Below are 16090 nucleotides of genomic sequence, written 5' to 3'. Positions count from 1 at the left end.
AACACAGCAGCCAAGCAGCATCTTAGGAGCACAAAAGCTGACGTTTTGGGCCTAGACCCCTCACAGAGGGGGATGGGGAGACGGTTCTGAAATAAATAAAGAGGGGGAAGGCGGACCGAAGATGGATAGAGGAGAAGACAGGTGGAGAGGGGAAAGTGGAGGTGGGGAGGGGAGAGGTCGATCTGGAGAACAGGTCAAGGAGGCGGGATGAGGTTAGTAGATGTGAAATGGAGGTGCGGCTTGACGTGGGAGGAGGGGATAGACGAGAGGAAGAACAGGTTAGGGAGGCGGGGACGAGCTGGGCTGGTTTTGGGATGCAGTGTGGGGAGAGGACGTGCTGGGCTGGTTTTGGGATGCAGTGGAGGAAGGGAAGATTTTGAAGCTTGTTGGGATGCAGGGTTCCCAAGCGGAATACCAAGCATCCCAAAAGCAGCCCAGCTCGTCCCCTCCCTACACTGAACCCCAAAACCAGCCCAGCCTGTCTCTGCCTCCCGAACCTGTTCTTCCTCTCACCCATCCCGTGCTCCCACCTCAAGCCACACCCCCATTTCCTACCTAGTAATCTCATCCCACCTCCTTGACCTGTCCGTCTTCCCTGGACTGACCTATCCCCTCCCCACCTGTACTCTCCTCTCCACCTATCTTCTTTTCTCTCCATCTTCAGTCCGCCTCCCTCTCGCTCCCTATTTATTCCAGAACCCTCTCCCCATCCCCCTTTTCTGATGAAGGGTCTAGGCCCGAAACACCAGCTTTTGTGCTCCTGAGATGCTGTTTGGCCCGCTGCGTTCATCCAGCTCCACACTTTGTTACCCTCACTCCTGAAGCTGAGCTACAGCAGGGAAAACGGGAAACTCGAAACATTCTTCTCCCCTCCCCAAGCCCAGAGCACGTGTGATTGGCAGCGGGCTCGGCCAATAGAAAGGAAGGGGTGGGACTGGAGGACAGATCTGGAGCGGCGGGGTGGGGGCGTTCGGCGACACGTGATCAATCTTAACCGAAACAACTGCGGAGACTTTATCACCGTTTGTGTACAACTGTAGATCCGAATTAGAGCTTCTTGGTCATGCGTTTTCAGTAAACTGAAAAGGGCTGCAGGCTTCAGGCCGCGAGAGGCCCAGGTTACCGCCAGAATATTTATTGGCCCCAAAGCCCCGCGTGTTTCGGACAGAATGGTCCCTGCTTTGCACTGAGGACCTGGGGGTTGGAAGCGTTTTCTTTCTCAATGAACTACCACAGTAAATCTGTACTCCACAACTTAAAGGGCTCTCGTATCTTTTCTGACCAGAATTGGATGCAATGATTGACTGTGACCTCACCAGATCTTTATCAAGGTTCAGCATCTTTTCCGTGAGTGTGTTCTCATTACCTCTATTATTTCTTAAAGCCAGAGTCATAGAGCCTTCAGACCCTCTAGAAACAGACCCTTCAGTCCAAGCTGAACATAATCCCAAACTGAACTAGTTCCATCTGCCTGCTCCTGACCCTTCAAACTTTTCCCATTCATGTAGCTATCCAAATGCTTTTTCAATATTGTAATTATACTTGCATCCACCACACCCTTATGAAGTTCATTCCACACACAAACCACCCTTTGTGTTTTTTTAAAAAAAAGCCTCGTGACTTTTTAAAATGTTTCTCCTCTCACCTTAAAAATATGTCCCCTAGTTTTGAAATTCCCCACCTAAAGACAACTACCATCAACTTTATCTATAGCTCTCATTATTTTATAAACTTCTATCAGATTGCCTTTCAACCTGCTACACTGCAATGAAGAAAGTTCCAGCCTATCTTTATAGTTGAATTGTTCCATGCCAGGCGACATCCTGGTAAGTGTTCAGAACAATGCACAGTTTGATAATATCCTTCCTATAACTGGACACAGTATTCCAGAAAAGGCCTCACCAATGTCCTGTACAACCTCAAGATAACATCCCAACTCTTTATACTCCAAGGACTGAGCAATGAAGGCAAGAATGCCAAATGCCTTTTAACCACCCTGTGGGTATATGTGATGCAATCTTTTAGAAAGAAATGTACCTGCACCCATAGGTCCCCTGTTCTCAAACACTACCTAAGGCCCTACCATTAATTGTATAAGTCCTGCCCTTGTTTGTTACACCAAAATTCAACGCCTCACATTTATTCAGATTGAATACAATATGTTTTTTTTTGAGCCCATTTGATCAAGATCCCTTTGTAATCTTAGGTAACCTTCTTCACTGTCTATTATGCCCCTATTTTGGTGTAACCCATAAACTTACGAACTGTACCTTCTATATTCTCATCCAAATCATTTATATAAAATGACAAAAGAGGATCCAGAATTGATCCTGCTGGAACCCTGCTGGTCACAGGCCCCCAGTCTGAAAAGCAACCCTCTGCCATTACTCTCTGGCTCCTGCTGTTAAGCACACACATGCACACAGACACACACCCTTTCTATTGTTCCTACATCACCTAAAACCTAGAACAGTGAGCTGCCGTTTTGTCCATCTCACAGACAAGTTTCTGTCATAGCTATGAGTTCATCAGCTTTAACTTTAAGACTCGTTGCATTGAAAAGAAAAGTTCTTCAGAGTTACTACATATTCTGATTCTCTCATCTTTCTTTTGTAATTGCTGTGCTCTCCTCACATTCAGAACGTTCCTCATCAATCCTTCTGTTTACGCTGCTACGTATAATTCCCCCACTCCCCATCTCTGTCAATATAAAGTCTCCTTTAATGGAATGAGCAAAGCTCCCTGCTGAGATCTTGATCCCTTTCCAGTTTACATTAGACCATTCTTTGTCTTTTCTACCCCGAAAGACATTCCAATTGTCCAAAAACCTGAATCCCTGAACAATTCACGAGATCTTCACCATCGATTTGTCTCCTTTAACCTTGTTCTCCCTACCTCGTTTGGCATTGGGAGTAAACAAGAAAGCACGACGCATCAAGTTTTTTCTTTAAATATTTTACCTAACTGATCAAATTCACTTTGTAGTGCTTTTAATCTTTTCCCTAAAAATGTCATTGCTATCAATGTGTACAATAATTTCTGGCCTCTCAATCTCACCTTTGACAAGAGATTTGACATGTTTCGAGACGTCCTTAATCTGAGCACAAGGCAATTAACAAACCATCCTAAATTTACACTCACTGCGATAGAATTTCCTGTTTAAGCCTCTGACAGGAGAGTCCCCTACAAAAATAATTCTATTAAATCTCCCGAAATTCTGCATAACATAAGAATCATTCCAAGTGTCGAAAAAGTGACTGGCCATTCCGTTTTCCTCAGAGAGACCACGTCCTTCAACAGTTCCAAAAGCTGAATATCTGGCAGAGGGATACCACCGGAGACATTCTTACTTATCCTAACAGTCACACATCTCTCCTAACAGTGCTGGGTCGTACAGCTGAACACATGTCGAACTCTGATGAAACTGCAGGTTCCATTAATGAAGCCCAAGATCCCATACAGTCTCCTCAATGCATTTTAGTTATGTTCTCTCTTCGATAAAGATTTGTACATAGTAACTCGCCGCTCCATGCACTTTGCGTCTGTGCCATTCAAATATATATTCCCCTTCCACGTTGTTTCCCTCAAGATGCATAAACTCACTGTGTGTTCTAAAGAAGAGATGTTTATTCAAAATATTAACTGTGGCTCCACTATTCCTGCCACTTGGAAAACAGGACAGTACAGCACCGGAAGAAGCCCTTTGGCCCACCACATCTGTTCTAATATTGATGCCACTCTGAAGTGATACAATCTGCCTGTACATGATCTATATCCCTCTCTTCCCTGCCTGTTCATATGTCTGCCCAAGTGCCTCTTAAATGTCGTGATTGATCGTTTCTGCTTCTATCACCTCCCAAGAGAGTACATTGTGGCCGCCTATCACTTTCTGGACAAGAAACGTGCCTCATACGACTCTTTTTAACTTTCTGCCTCTAACCTTAATCCATTTGCCCCTAGAATTTGTCATTTTCACCTGAGGTAAAAGGCTCAGACTGTCCACTGTCTCCCTTTCAGGTCGCCCCTCAGCCCCTCACTCTGTGTGGTGATAACGATCCAAGTTTGTCCAAGCCAGGCAAAATCCTGGTAAACCTCTTCTGCAACCTTTCCGAAGCCTCCACGCCCTTTCTGTAATGTAGTGATTGAAACTGCACACATCACTCCAAAGGTGGCCGAATTACAACTTTCTATTCAGCCCCCTGACAGAAGAAAGCCAGCATGCCATAGTCCTCCTTTACCACTTTATGCATAGGTGTTGCCACTATCAGAGAGCTATGGACTTGGACCTACAGATCCATCTGTATATCAGTGCTACTCAGGGTTCTTCCATTTATTGTTTACGCTCCCCTTGCAATTGGCCTCCCAGAATGCATCACCTCACAGTTACGTGTGCGTGTGTGTATGGTCTCAGGTCTGATCCTTGTGGGACAGTGCTAGCCCTGACCTCCAGTCAGAAAAACACACTCCACAACTGTTGACGGGTGAAATATCAAACAGGAGTCTTGTGTTCTGTGTTCAGCAGCGCGGGCAACCTTTATGCGGAGCTCCTTAGCAATTCATTGTGGGAGATTTTCTGGTGCTGTCTCACTCCACCCAACCAAGTGTAACATTTTTATGCATTTCACATTACAGCAATGACACGCAATGTTATCATGTAATTGTTAGCCATATTTGCCTAAGCGATACATCCAGTCCAGTAAACGCATGGTTAATGGCTCTACAGAACTTGGTGCTCCCACAGTCTGTTGATGTTTAACTGATTCCTTTATTATTTGCCTTTAGAATACCTGTTGTTAAATCACATTTCAATCCTGACAGTTTTGTACTCCTTCCCAAACATTTACCAGCTGCACCACATTAATTACGAATAACCTCAATGCTCCGTTATCACTGAGGGCTCTTCCAAATTTGGTTGGGCTTTATTTTCGCTGTTAACCCAAATTCATAAGATTAGAAATGATATTAATTTCTACTACTTATTGTAAGTTCTTTAAAATAAACTCTAACGTTACTACAGTTCTGTGACAGCTGACAGATTGGGAACAGCCGCTCTCTCACTTGACCTGAGAAATCAAACAAACAGTCTCTCTGAATTGCAGTTCCAGTTACACACTCCAGCACTCAGATGTGGCCAGTGAGTTTTGAATCAGTATTTAACTCATGGATAAATCTTTACTGCCTCTTCTCTAAACACTCTGCATCACTAATTTTCTTTACTTAGTGAGACAGCATCAATTTGAATTTCACTCTCATCTGTGGAATTCAATCTCTTCACAAATTGACCATGTCATTAAAAGAAACTTGTTTATATTCTTCAAATTTCTAGGCGCCATAACCGCATCTTCACTCTATTTTGTAATCTGTTTCTGCCACTTTTCCGTTGATCACTGGGTGGCCCTTCTGCAGTCCTAATTCCTGCGTTTTTACAGCCATCTTTTGTCCCCACTCCTGGCTATGTAATGAGAAGGTTAAATTGTGAATTGTGTGCAGCACATGACTCTAGGAGTGATAGTGATAGAAATGGGCTTCGTGGCAGCATGGAAAGGGAAGGGGTGAAGCTGGCTGTGGCAGGCATGCAGCAGACTGAAATAAGAATGAGAGTGAATTGATTAATATGGACCCCAATAAGTATTACATATAATCAAGCCTGAATTATGGGCTTAGGACAAAGGCCAGTGAGGTTTGAATATGAATAATTCCCAAAGCGGGTGATGGCGGTGGCCACCAGCCTGTAAAGAACAGGAACCCAACACAACTTGCCATAAGGGTGAATGGTTGTGTTTGGACTTTGTATGTCTTCACTTGGGACCACTGCTTCCACTTTGGCCCCCACTTTTTCATATCTACAAGAGCGCATATCTCACTGTAATAATCACCGAGTAGGGGCTGACCCATCGTGGTCACAGTGGCACATGATGGGATAATACTTTCACCAGGACCTGATCTCCTGGATTAGGAATGCCAGCTCAGATGTTGCTATGCTCCCTTTCTAAATCTCTGATTCTCTGTCCGTCTCCAACTTCCCCTCACCGCTCATGCAGCTGTTTTGCCAGTTCTCTCTCAAATTGTTTCACCCTATTATTTCCATCGCACGTTTCCAGTTGTTCTCCTACCACACCCTCCCGCAGCTGAATAGCCTGTCTAGTCACAAATTCAAAAGGGGGTCAACCTCAGTTTCATTCGAATAGTGGGGTGTACTCTAAACCATCCTTGCCTTGTCTCTTTCAGGGTCTTAGACCAGTTTCCAGTGTTCGGTTAATTTGTTCGACGTGAACTTTGGGGCTGGTACGGGAGATGGAATCTCCATTTAGTACCTAACAGCACACGTACTGTTTAATTACTTTCCCTGTAAATGTGTCCCTTTTTGAGAATTTGCAGGGGAATGCCTCCACCCACCCAATAAATCTCGGGTGAGGCGGCCATGTAAAATTACTGATAGCGTGCGGGGATGTGCAGGCTCAATCGGTTAACCATGGTAGTTGTGGGGTTACAGGGATAGGGTGGACTGGGTCCCTCTTCAAAGGGTCTGTGTGGACTTGATGGGCTGAATGACCCATCCCAAATGTAGGGATTCTACAATCTATGATCTAAGAAAAGACTGGATCAGCTGTATTAGAGACCGGATCGACTGGGTGTGTACTCATTGGAATTTAGTAGAATGAGGAGGGTATGGCATAGAAACATAAAATTCGAATGAGCCTGGATGGGCTAGGCGTAGGAAGAGTATTCCGGACGATGTGGAAATCTCAAACTGGGGGTCACAGTCTAAGAATAAAGCCTTTGGGACCGAGATGCAGAGCAATCCCTTCACCAAGAATGTGAACCTGTGGAATTCTCTCCCACAGAAAGCTATTGGGGCAAATTAATTAGATATATTCGAGAGGGAGCTGGTTGTTTCCCTTATGGCTAAAGGAAGGAAGGAGTATGGAGAGAGGGTAGGAATGTTATGCTGAGATTACACAATCAGTCATGATCATACTGAATGGTTGTGCAGGCTCAAAGGGTCAAATAGCCAACTCCTGCATCTACTTTTCTGTTTCTGTATGTTTAGACATTCAGCATTTATTTTTCTTGGGTAGGGAACCCGTTGAATCCATCTGCAATTGTTCCCATTAGCCCCCTGGGTTATGGCTACTGTCTGCATTTAATCTTTTCCCTGACACTGTGTGTGCAGAGTCTTCGATAACACTTTATTATATCATCCCCTACTCCAGGCCACCACCAGCAATGAGGCATCTGATATTGCATTTTATACCACCCAGCATGGGCCAGCCGATGGTATGTGGTGGCACTGTCTGATCCTATGTCTTCCTGATTCCATCTTGTCCTCTCATTGCCCCACCCTTTTCCCATTCACATTTCTCGTGTTGTGGGGCTGTTTCTTGAAATGTCTTCAAACTTACTTCTCTTCCTCCAGTAACTGCTGCCACTGCCACTTCCTCAAATATCTGTACTGTTTCAGTAAGTATTTTAGCTGCCTGACCCGCATACTCATTGCCCTGTTGTTGTGGGGTTTCTACTTTCCTGTGAGCTCTAATCTTCATTACTGCTGCTTCAGTCACAAAATTAGCTGCTTCCATCAACTCTTTAATCTGGTCTTCGTGCTGTATGTGGCCTCCAGACAAGGTGACGTACCCGCGCTGAGGCCAGGCCAATATATGGTCGTGAACTATACCAAAGTCATCAGGACTGTCTGTGTATATGTTGACTCTCTGGCTCCTGACTGATGTCAGGGCTTTTAGTAGTTGTGCCAGTTCTGAACATTTTCCGCATAATTCCTACAATAATTAAACAACCCTCAAGTTTGCCTTTTTCCTTTCACGGTGTGTGACTGGGTAGTTTAAAATCGCATTCTTTTGTTTTTGCGGGACTATCCTGTGTCCCTACCTGACTGATATCCCAGACAAATCACTCCCTGTCATTCCAATTTGCTTTCTGTGGTTTAATTTTAAGCCCTGCCTGGCACATGTGACTCAATACTCTATTGAAGATCCAGATATGCTCTTTCTGACTGACTGAGGTGATGAGGTCTTGGTAAGATCAGTTTGGCTAATTCCGTGAACCATACGTCAGTGGAATATGGCTGGAATATTGTGGAATTGCCAGAACAACTGGGAACATGTGTGCTGTTTTCCTCAGAGTATTCTTATTCTGGGATTCCAGGTCCACAGGTACGGATCTGGACTGAGATAGTGTCCTGTTGCGATTTCAGCCTGTTAAGTACAGTGTGCTTTTGCTACTGTAGGATACTGTTCAGAGACAGATGTGTTCAGGGAGGTATAATCAACAGGGAGGCAATCTGAGTCATCAGGCTTCAGTGAATTAGTTTGGGATGCTATAGTATCAGTGATAATGGGAACTGCAGATGCTGGAGAATCCAAGGTCATAAAATGTGAGGCTGGATGAACACAGCAGGCCAAGCAGCATCTCAGGAGCACAAAAGCTGACGTTTTGGGCCTAGACCCTTCATCAGAGAGGGGGATGGGGTGAGGGTTCTGGAATAAATAGGGAGAGATGGGGAGGCGGACCGAAGATGGAGAGAAAAGAAGATAGGTCGACAGAGTTTAGGTAGGGAGGGGACAGGTCAGTCCAGGGAAGACGGACAGGTCAAGGAGGTGGGATGAGGTTAGTAGGTAGATGGGGGTGCGGCTTGGGGTGGGAGGAAGAGATGGGTGAGAGGAAGAACAGGTTAGGGAGGCAGAGACAGGTTGGACTGGTTTTGGAATGCAGTGGGTGGAGGGGAAGAGCTGGGCTGGTTGTGCGGTGCAGTTGCGGGAGGGGACGAACTGGGCTGGTTTAGGGATGCGGTGGGGGAAGGGGAGATTTTGAAGCTGGTGGAGTCCACGTTGATACCATTGGGCTGCAGGGTTCCCAAGCGGAATATGAGTTGCTGTTCCTGCAACCTTCGGGTGGCATCATTGTGGCACTGCAGGAGGCCCATGATGGACATGTCATCTAAAGAATGGGAGGGGGAGTGGAAATGTTTGGTGACTGGAAGGTGCAGTTGTTTGTTGCGAACTGAGCGGAGGTGTTCTGCAAAGCGGTCCCCAAGCCTGCGCTTGGTTTCCCCAATGTAGAGGAAGCCACACCGGGTACAGTGGATGCAGTATACCACATTGGCAGATGATCCCCTATTCTCAATTCCTCCGCCTCCACCGCATCTGCTCCCACAATAAGACATTCCACTCCCGCACATCCCAGATGTCCAAGTTCTTCAAGGACCGCAACTTATCCCCACAGTAATCGAGAACGCCCTTGACCGCGTCTCCCGTATTTCCCGCAACACATCCCTCACACCCCGCCCCCGCCACAACCGCCCAAAGAGGATCCCCCTCGTTCTCTCACACCACCCCACCAACCTCCGGATACAACGCATCATCCTCCGACACTTCGGCCATCTACAATCCGACCCCACCACCCAAGACATTTTTCCATCCCCACCCCATCTGTTTTCCGGAGAGACCACTCTCTCCGTGACTCCCTTGTTCGCTCCACACTGCCCTCCAACCCCACCACACCCGGCACCTTCCCCTGCAACCGCAGGAAATGCTACACTTGCCCCCACACCTCCTCCCTCACCCCTATCCCAGGCCCCAAGATGACATTCCACATTAAGCAGAGGTTCACCTGCACATCTGCCAATGTGGTATACTGCATCCACTGTACCCGGTGTGGCTTCCTCTACATTGGGAAAAGCAAGCGGAGGCTTGGGGACCGCTTTGCAGAACACCTCCGCTCGGTTCGCAACAAACAACTGCACCTCCCAGTCGCCAACCTTTTCCACTCCCCCTCCCACTCTTTAGATGACATGTCCATCATGGGCCTCCTGCAGTGCCACAATGATGCCACCCGAAGGTTGCAGGAACAGCAACTCATATTCCGCTTGGGAACCCTGCAGCCTAATGGTATCAATGTGGACTTCACCAGCTTCAAAATCTCCCCTTCCCCCAACGCATCCCAAAACCAGCCCAATTCGTCCCCTCCCCCCACTGCACCACACAACCAGCCCAGCTCTTCCCCTCCACCCACTGCATCCCAAAACCAGTCCAACCTGTCTCTGCCTCCCTAACCTGTTCTTCCTCTCACCCATCCCTTCCTCCCACCCCAAGCCGCACCCCCATCTACCTACAAACCTCATCCCACCTCCTTGACCTGTCCGTCTTCCCTGGACTGACCTATCACCTCCCTAGCTCCCCACCTATACTCTCTCCACCTATCTTCTTTTCTCCATCTTCGGTCCGCCTCCCCATCTCTCCCTATTTATTCCAGAACCCTCACCCCATGCCCCTCTCTGATGAAGGGTCTAGGCCCGAAACGTCAGCTTTTGTGCTCCTGAGATGTGCTTGGCCTGCTGTGTTCATCCAGCCTGACATTTTATTATCTTAGTTTGGGATGCTGTCGGTCTGACAATTACCTGCTTCGGCCAATTGTTCATGATCACAATTGCTGCCTCCTCAGCCCCAGCTTTGATGGGGTATTGTTTTTGTGGTGGAATGAGAGGGCCCTTGATCTTTTCCAGGGTTTACAGATAATAACCCATGTTCCTGCTTGTGATTGGGTCCCAAGTGTAACTTCCCAGATTGCCTGACTGTCCCAGTCTCCCTACAGTGTCGCTACTCTGGAGATGCAGCCTTCTTTTTCCTCCTTCCCATGTCCTGCTTGGAGGGCCCCCCGTCGTAGTTCGGGAATCTACAACGTGAGATGCTCCTCATTGTTTTCAGAAATCAACCCCCAGAATGTCACATTCCCAATCTGCATCTGAAAAGGTTCACTTCATCTATCACTGAGTCATCGAGATGTGCCGCATGGAAATGGACCCTTCAGTCCAAGTCTTCTATGCCAAGCAAACATCCTAAATTCATTTAGTCCCATGTGCCAGCATTTGGCCCACATCACTTTAAACCGTTCTTGTTCATATACCCATCTAGATGACTTTTAAATGTTGTAATTCTACTTTCATCGACTGCTTCCTCTGGCAGCTCATTACATACATACACCACCCTCTGTGTGAAAACATTGCTCCTTTAAATCCCTTTTAACTCTTTTCCTCTCATCTTAAACCGATACCCTCCAGTTTTGGACTCCCAACCCTGGGAAAAAGATCTTGACCATTCACCCCAATCCATGCCCATCATGACTTAGAAGCCTCTGTAAGCACTGCCTCCCCACCTCTTCCCCCCCCCCCCACCCCTCCCCGTGCCCCCCAGCCCCAGCCTACAACATTGCAGGGAAAATAGCCCCAACCTATTCAGCTTCTCCCTTCTGATCAAACCCACCAATCATGGCAACGTCCTTGTAAATATTTTCTGAACCTTTCAAGTTTCACAACATCCTTCCTGTAACAAGGAGATCAGAATTGAATGCACTATTCTAAAAGTGGCCTAAGCAATGGCCAATATGTCTGCCCCGTGACACACTAACTCCTAGATTCAAGACTCTGACCTATGAAGGCACACGTACCAAATGCCTTCCTCCCTCCCTTGTCGACCTGCAACTCCACTTTCAAGAAACTATGAACTTGCACTCCAAGATCTCTTTGTGCAGCAACACTCCCAGGGCCTTCCCATTAAATCCATAACTTCTGCACTGATTTGCCTTCCTAAAATGCAACACCTCACATTAATCTAAATTAACCTCCATCTGCCACTCCTCAGCTTATTGGCCCATGTGGTAAGGATGTGATTGTACTCTGGAGATAACCTCCTTCACTATTCACTACACCACTGCTTTTGATGTTATCTGCAAACTTTACCTCCTATATTCACATGCAAATCATTTACGTAAATGACAATAAACAACGTCCTTTTGTCCGTCACTGTCTGTCCAAGGTTTAACTTTGATCCACAACGGTGCCATAGGCACTGCCTTCTCACACTTCCAGGTCATCCCATCCATTGTTGTCCCTCTGCCCATAAATGGGTGTTTTGTCATCCAACCCATTTGAGTCAGTGTTATCATCCTTCCCTTCCTATAACTACCGTCTTGTCCTTTTGCTTTAAGCCCTCGTGTAAGAGCTGCCACCTTTGCTTGTTCCCATTTCTCATTGGTCATATTTCTGATGGAGGCTGTCAGAGTTACAGCTGCCTTCTCATATTGACATATTTTTCTTGTCTATTCCACCAGGGTCTCTGCTCTGGTTTTAGGGCGCCCAGGTCTTAACCCTTCCTGATCATCTTCATGATCAGTTTCTTTTTGCAATCCAATACAATTTGTAACAACCACCCCTCGAGGCCTTTTTTTTTGTTGTCCTTAGGTAGGGCCCATTCAGAATCCGTTTTGGCCACCTTGGGCTTATGCTTGCCCTCGTGCCCCACTTTTCCACCACGATGTCCTGCTGTGTGGTTCAACCCCTCCCAGGTGTGGATGAGGTCTGTCAATTGTCCACTGAATTCAGCACAGCTCCCTTCTCCCTCATTGTTCTTATTATATTGCCAAGAGCGATTCTGGGGTTTACTGTCTGCCTAAAGTGTGGTAAATATTGAAGATACTTACGTGATTAGGATCCACAGCTGATCACTGACTGGTTTAATATTCTGCTCACAGAGCAGAATGTTGGAGGAGAAATATAAAAGAGGGGCTGAGAGACAATTAGTCGATATTCATGGTGCCTGTTAAACTGTACAGTGAAATATATTTACTTTGATTCATGGATATGATAATAATGAAACATATTCTGTGATTATTAGAATACAGAAGAACAAAGTGTGACATTTTAAACTTCACTTAATAATAACTTGACATTCATTTTATATATCTACAGAGCTGAACGTAGACTGATTATTAAAGTGATATTAATGTGATCACAGCAAAAAAAATCATTAGGAGCTAACAATAATTAACAAAATAAGCAATATGATTATTTGCACTAATTCTTGTATTGAAAATCCAGCCTTGTTTAATGCTTCTAAAATACTACGCTAGTCATTGTAATTCAAGAATACAGTAACAATGATGTCAACTAAAAAGAAGACTTTAATTTTAGCTTCACTGTGATAATGGACCAATGCAATAATTGGATGACTGCACTGTAAACTGTAAAGATATATAATATCGGCTCTGAGAAAAATAATTTGGTTTACAAGGTGTTCTGTACTCGGAATAATTAGAAATTAATTGTGATTATGAATTAGCCATTTAAAAGATCATTACTGTAATTGGCTAAAAATATTTACATTTTGCTAAGATAATCGGACCAAGGAGCATACAGGTTGAAAATGTGTTTATTCAACAGAATACACAAGAGAGAGTTTTCCCCAGGAACTAATTGTAAATACACAGCTCAAAGTAGCTTGAAAAATATATAGAAGCCAAATGATCATTGAATTGAAAAAGATTACATAGTTATAACTGACAGTTTAAAAGTCCAAGTATTTTGGCTACATGTTCATGTTGTTCATAGAGGCAACATGTGGATCAAAGTTAAACCTGGATGGACAGTCGGGGACAAAAGGATGCTGCTTTTTGTCATTTACATCAATGGTTTGACTGTGAATGTCGGAGGTAGGTTTGCAGATGACATCAGAATAAGTGGCAGATTTTCATGTTGGGATTCTTGTCTGTTTAACTATAATCTGTTCTGTTCTCAGTGTAAGAGGCTCTTCTTGTGCATGATGGGCTGTCACTAACAGTGTAATTTACCCGAGAGTCCTGGGATCAGGTTTCCTTTGCCTGCAAATCAGGCGGCCAGTAAACTATGCACCGGCTTTTCTTTGGCGCAGCAGAGATTCATTTCTCAGTGAATAAGTGTTCGATCACAAAGTTATTTCACTCAGAATGGTTTCTAGCACACACCATCCACCAGTGTATCTGGAAAGTTTTTTTTTTCTGAACAATTCCAATCTCTACCTGTCGATCTGATGGTACTTGTCAGTTTTATGAGAATTCAACCCTTTGTTGCTGAGCTATTTTTGTAAATGATTCGGTAAATCTATTGCTTCACTGTGGAGTCTGAAGTCGTTATGAGCCGGTTTCACCAGTTAGCCACACTAACTTACCCCGTCTGTCTGTATTCTACTTTTTTTAGTATTATCTTATCAGCAAATTCTTTCATTAAAGTGACGAGGAGTGATTTTTTTTTACGTGACTTTTTTTTCTGTTTAGCATTTTGATTTAAAACATAAGACAATGGTTTGTATTTGTGAGGGGGTGATATTGCTGTGTGCAACAGCCTGTCATTTATGGGATTACGTTGCCTAGAACACAGTGTTCTTTTGTCTCCAAATGACACATGATGTTACTGGAGCACCTGGAAAAAGGATGTGTTCATTGCCGTGTGAATTCCATCAATGTACTTTGTAGAACCTTCTGAAGCCAGAGATACACACATGTGTGTAGATTTGTTTTCCACACTTAAGGAAGCAATCATTAGCATTTGAGTGATTGTAACACAGGGGTACCAGACTCATTCTTGCAACTGGAGATTATAATGAGGTGCGACTGAGTAGGCTAGATCTGGATATCCTGTATTGCATGTGAATAAAGAGGTGTTCTGTTTGCACTGTATGTTATTACCAAAGACAGTGACAGGGTACATGTTGGCAGCTATCTTTGCTGATAGGAATGTAGCGTTATGGATCAGTCTGAAAGTGGTAGAACAGCCTGAGTGCCTGAGATAAGCAGAAATATCTTCACTCAAATACCTGTGAATCTGTGATCATTTCCACCTCAAGAAGTGAATCTCTGACTACATTCCAGAAAATGGTTTGCAATGTTTGTGATGCTAAGGGGATCAAAAAACGTTGCAAAACCTGGATGAGTGCTGAGAAGTCAACAATGATTTGACTCACATGAAGTGTGGATGCTGGCAAATTGTAATAAAACAGAAAATGCTGCAGAAACCTCAACAATCTGGCAACACGTGTGGAGAGAGAAACAGAGTTCAAGTTACAGGCCTGATGTAACTCTCCTTTGGAACAAACAATGTTGTTAAACTGCAAGTCAGGCTCCAGGTGTGAAATAATATAAATCTGACTCAGTCTCTGAAGAAAGGTCTAGGCCCGAACCGTCAGCTTTCCTGCTCCTCTGATGCTGCTTGACCTGCTGTGTTCATTCAGCTCTACACCTTGTTGTCTCTATCTCTGAAGTTCTTTTTCAGAGAAACAATCTTCCCTTTTGTTTGATTGTGGCACTGAGAGTGCACGACTGAAACAGAAAAGATGCTTTCTGTGTCTGGGTATAAATTAGTGTCTGTTGTTCATCGCTGAGACTGGACGGGAGTTCTGATACACTGGAATCTTCAGTTGAAAATTCTGTTTTTTTTGTTGAAGATCAGGAAGGCTTTCTCCTATGCAGGGAATCAGGGCACGATCACTGATCTTCGCTGACCATGACAGGACTCAAACCTAGAGGCTATTTTTTTTGTCATTAACACAGTCAGATGTGCTCGACTGTACTCAAACAGTCCTGTCTTTCCCCACACCCCAGCTTCATGATTCTGAGTAAGACGATCTCAATGTAGACACATTCCCTATATATGGGACAAACCAGCATAGACCCACTATCCACATTTTCCCTCAAACACATTCCTGACAAAATATTTAGTTATAGTGAAGTCGCGACTGCTTGAAGTGCCGTCACTGTTCTCACAGAAGTAATTGAACTGTGTTGTCTGGATTGTTCATTTTAATCACTTATGGATGTGCCTGTAGTTTTCATTTCAAGTGGGAGCTGGAATGTATCAGCCCTTAGAGGTGTTTCTGAGGAAACATATCACTGTTTTCAGGGAGCTCCTCGGGAAATGTATCAGTGCTTTCTCGGAGTTGGGGGGGGCGGAAATGTCAGTGTTTACGGGGACGATCAAAATGTGCCTGTGGAAAGGTGTCAGTGTTCATTGAGAATCTCCAGTGAGTGTATGAGTATTTACAGAGTGTCTGTGGGGAATGAGTATCGGATTCTGGTCTGCAGAACTTTCCTGATGTCTAAGCAGCTCCCAAACCTGTGATTCTGAACACTGGATTTATTTATGGGGATGTGAATGAGGAGACTTTAGACAAGTCTTTCAGGGCAAAGGAATCTCTCTTTATTTAGTAGCATAAAGGTAATTCAGTAAATTCTATGAAGTTAATACAATACACTATGGAAAGAGACCACC

General features: G+C 44.9%; 1 long non-coding RNA gene across 2 annotated transcripts in view; it reads left to right on the top strand.

Moving 5' to 3' along the window:
- Positions 1-1018: 1018 nt before the first annotated feature.
- The window catches only part of LOC125447769 (uncharacterized), a 30737-nt gene continuing 15665 nt past the window's right edge, over positions 1019-16090 (top strand). For both annotated transcript variants that reach the window (XR_009445433.1, XR_009445432.1), the window contains exon 1: positions 1019-1347. This is a non-coding gene — a long non-coding RNA (uncharacterized LOC125447769). The remainder of the gene's footprint in view (positions 1348-16090) is intronic.

Source organism: Stegostoma tigrinum, unplaced genomic scaffold (genome assembly GCF_030684315.1).
Source record: "Stegostoma tigrinum isolate sSteTig4 unplaced genomic scaffold, sSteTig4.hap1 scaffold_86, whole genome shotgun sequence".
Lineage (NCBI taxonomy): Eukaryota > Metazoa > Chordata > Chondrichthyes > Orectolobiformes > Stegostomatidae > Stegostoma > Stegostoma tigrinum.
Note: the sequence above shows the minus strand (reverse complement) of the source record. Positions and strands in the feature narration are given on the sequence as shown.